Raw genomic sequence first — 4,320 nt, 5'->3', positions numbered from 1 at the left:
TTGGTGTATTCCATACTTCTAGCGATTGTATTTCACTAAAAACTCACCAAATGACTCCTCCCACCATATTATGATGTTGCCCAAGTTTTGGGCTCGATCCGAAATCAATAGGTGTGAGAAATTGGACATTTCAAGTTCAACGGCAGTTCGTTCCTAATTGGAGTGGTTGGTGTATTCCATACTTCTAGCGATTGGATTTCACTCAAAACGCACCAAATGACTCCTCCCACCATATTATGTTGTTGCCCATTTTTGGGGCTCGATCCGAAATCAATAGGTGTGAGAAATTGGACAATTCAAGTTCAACGGCAGTTCGTTCCTAATTCGAGTGGTTGGTGTATTCCATACTTCGAGCGATTGGATTTTACTGAAAACTCACCAAATGACTCCTCCCATGATATTATGATGTTGCCCAAGTTTTGGGCTCGATCCAAAATCAATAGGTGTTCCAAATTGGACAATTCAAGTTCAACGACAGTTCGTTCCTAATTGGAGTGGTTGGTGTATTCCATACTTCTAGCGATTTGATTTCACTCAAAACTCACCAAATGACTCCTCCCACCATATTATGATGTTGCCCAAGTTTGGGGCTCGATCCGAAATCACTAGGTGTGAGAAATTGGACAATTCAAGTTCAACGGCAGTTCGTTCCTAATTGGAGTGGTTGGTGTATTCCATACTTCTAGCGATTGGATTTCACTCAAAACTCACCAAATGACTCCTCCCACCATATTATGATGTTGCCCAAAATTTGGGCTCGATCCGAAATCAATAGGTGTGAGAAATTGGACAATTCAATTTCAAAGGCAGTTCGTTCCTAATTGGAGTGGTTGGTGTATTCCATACTTCTAGCGATTGGATTTCACTCAAAACTCACCCAATGACTCCTCCCACCATATTATAATGTTGCCCATGTTTTGGGCTCGATCCGAAATCAATTGGTGTGAGAAATTGGACAATTCAAGTTCAACGGCAGTTCGTTAGTAATTGGAGTGGTTGGTGTATACTTCTTGCGATTGGATTTCACTCAAAACTCACCAAATGACTCCTCCCACCATATTATGATGTTGCCCAAGTTTTGGGCTCGATCCGAAATCAATAGGTGTTCCAAATTGGACAATTCAAGTTCAACGGCAGTTCGTTCCTAATTGGAGTGGTTGGTGTATTCCATACTTCTAGCGATTGGATTTCACTCAAAACTCACCAAATGACTCCTCCCACCATATTATGATGTTGCCCAAAATTTGGGCTCGATCCGAAATCAATAGGTGTGAGAAATTGGACAATTCAATTTCAAAGGCAGTTCGTTCCTAATTGGAGTGGTTGGTGTATTCCATACTTCTAGCGATTGGATTTCACTCAAAACTCACCCAATGACTCCTCCCACCATATTATAATGTTGCCCATGTTTTGGGCTCGATCCGAAATCAATTGGTGTGAGAAATTGGACAATTCAAGTTCAACGGCAGTTCGTTAGTAATTGGAGTGGTTGGTGTATACTTCTTGCGATTGGATTTCACTCAAAACTCACCAAATGACTCCTCCCACCATATTATGATGTTGCCCAAGTTTTGGGCTCGATCCGAAATCAATAGGTGTTCCAAATTGGACAATTCAAGTTCAACGGCAGTTCGTTCCTAATTGGAGTGGTTGGTGTATTCCATACTTCTAGCGATTGGATTTCACTCAAAACTCACCAAATGACTCCTCCCACCATATTATGATGTTGCCCAAGTTTTGGGCGCTCGATCCGAAATTAATAGGTGTTCCAAATTGGACAATTGAAGTTCAACGGCAGTTCGTTCCTAATTGTAGTGGTTGGTGTATTCCATACTTCTAGCGATTGGATTTCAATCAAAACTCACCAAATGACTACTGCCACCATATTATGATGTTGCCCAAGTTTTGGGCTCGATCCAAAATCAATAGGTGTTCGAAATTGGACAATTCAAGTTCAACGGCAGTTCGTTCCTAATTGGAGTGGTTGGTGTATTCCATACTTCTAGCGATTGGATTTCACTCAAAACTCACCAAATGACTCCTCCCACCATATTATGATGTTGCACAAGTTTTGGGCTCGATCCGAAATCAATAGGTGTTCGAAATTGAACAATTCAAGTTCAACGGCAGTTCATTCCTAATTGGAGTGGTTGGTGTATTCCATACTTCTAACGATTGGATTTCAGTCAAAACTCACCAAATGACTCCTCCCACCATATTATGATGTTGCCCAAGTTTTGGGCTCGATCCGAAATCAATAGGTGTGAGAAATTGGACAATTCAAGTTCAATGGCAGTTTGTTCCTAATTGGAGTGGTTGGTGTATTCCATACTTCTAGCGATTGGATTTCACTCAAAACTCACCAAATGACTCCTCCCACCATATTATGATGTTGCCCAAGTTTGGGGCTCGGTCCGAAATCAATAGGTGTGAGAAATTGGACAATTCAAGTTCAACCGCAGTTCGCTCGTAATTGGAGTGGTTGGTGTACTCCATACTTCTAGGGATTGGATTTCACTCAAAACACTACAAAACAGAACCCCTTTAGCGAGGGCTTTTTTTTGTCGTAAAAAGCCTTTTGCTGTCGGAAATACCCTTTTACGACGGCAAAAGTCCGTCGGAAGTCGTCGGTAAAACGCTGGTTGGAAATACTTCTTTTTCGACCATTCCGTCGAAAATAATGTATTTTCGACGCCCATGTTTCGTAGCTGCTGCTTAAATTTCTATCGGAAATGAATTTTTAAAACGACCATGCATATTTATTTCCGACCCGTACATGTAGTCGCAATTACTTAAAAGATTGTCGGAAACAATTTTTTTTATCAAGATTTCGCGAATTCATATTTTCGACCAATGAGTGTTGTCGAAAATACATTTTCCAACAATAATATATTATTTGCAAGGGCTAAATTTCATCGCAATTATCATTACTGACCAAAAGAGTTTGTGGAAAATATATAATATCTCATCGGAAATATATATTTTCAACCACATTTAGTCATCGCAAAGTTTGTTGCAAATAGATTAATCTTGTCGACAAATATTTTCGATGAACAAGTGGTCGAAAACATTATATTCAACCAACAAATTTATTTCTAACAATGTCAATTCATTGTAAAAAAATCTTGTTAAATGGTATATAAAAGCAAAACAATTGAAAACACTAAATATCATCATAAATAAATAAAAATTCATTGTGCAATACATAGCCGTGATAAAACAAGGCTCCCTAAATATAGTAGCGTCTCATTTATTCTCATATAACAATAATGTACATGCTTTATGGCAAACTAACACAACTAATCTTGTCGTTCAGTCATCTTCAACTAATAATGTTCAAGCTTTATGCCCTTTGTAACCCCAAGGTTTGTACTCATCATCTCTAACACCTGTGGAATAGCGATCCAAACAGCTTGACAATCTTATCGTAACTAGCTGAAGCAACCACACCTGTAACAGGTGACATAGCCAAAGAAGTAACACATCCTTTATGTACAAAGTTATCAATATTATATGTGTGAAAACAATTGGCTAGAAGATCAGACATAAATTATGAAAATTGAACACCTCCTCCAACTATCAAATTAAAAAGACCTATGCAAATCTGTAAAACCATATTACTGTCAAATTAAAAAGATCAACTATGTTGTGACCCAGAAATTAAATAAAACCTATACAACCCAGAAAATCCACAAAACTCAGATAATCAATATAACCCAGAAAATCCAGACAGATTCAACCCCAAACACCAAAAGAAAATAAAACTCAAATAAAAAATAAAATATTCTTACCAAAGTGTGGAGCAGTCAGTGGTCATGGGGTGGTGGCGTTGATCCTTAGTTGCAGAGGAAGAGGAATTTAAAAAAATCAAAAAGGGAAAAAATTCAGATTCATAATTAAAACCGAGAGATGGATTCGACCAACAAAAAACAGAGAGATTCATAACTACAACTAGCCGCTCCTCTTTCTTGACTTTGCTAGCCACAGAAAATAGCCGCACATGCCCACCGAATTGCACTCCAATTGCTTTAGGTGTAGATCACTCAAGTGTTGGCTCCCACTTCATCTCTTTGTCTCCAGCTTTGAAACAAAGATGGCATGTGCCATCATTTCCTCATTTCAAAACCCACGGCATGACAAGGAAGAAAGCTAGCAAACATCAATAAAGTGGCCCTTACACACTTAATTAATCAATACAATTTGGGCCAATTCCAACAGCAATACCAGAAAAGAAACATGATTAAATTTGAGGCAATCTTTAGTTAATCCATAAAAAGAAACAAGATTAAAAATATTTGGATTACCGACTGCAATAGCAAA

At 38.5% G+C, this 4,320-nt stretch overlaps 1 long non-coding RNA gene across 1 annotated transcript; it reads right to left on the bottom strand.

The window, feature by feature from the left end:
• Positions 1-3,159: 3,159 nt before the first annotated feature.
• On the bottom strand, positions 3,160-3,841 carry LOC148292303 (uncharacterized). Its single transcript, XR_015826095.1, has 2 exons — positions 3,792-3,841; positions 3,160-3,450 (listed from the first exon to the last, which is right to left on the bottom strand). It is a non-coding gene; the product is annotated as an uncharacterized LOC148292303 (long non-coding RNA).
• Between the last annotated feature and the right edge of the window lie 479 nt (positions 3,842-4,320).

Source organism: Prunus avium, chromosome 8 (assembly GCF_965620075.1).
Source record: "Prunus avium chromosome 8, drPruAviu1.hap1.1, whole genome shotgun sequence".
NCBI classification, from domain to species: Eukaryota; Viridiplantae; Streptophyta; class Magnoliopsida; order Rosales; family Rosaceae; genus Prunus; species Prunus avium.
Note: the sequence above shows the minus strand (reverse complement) of the source record. Positions and strands in the feature narration are given on the sequence as shown.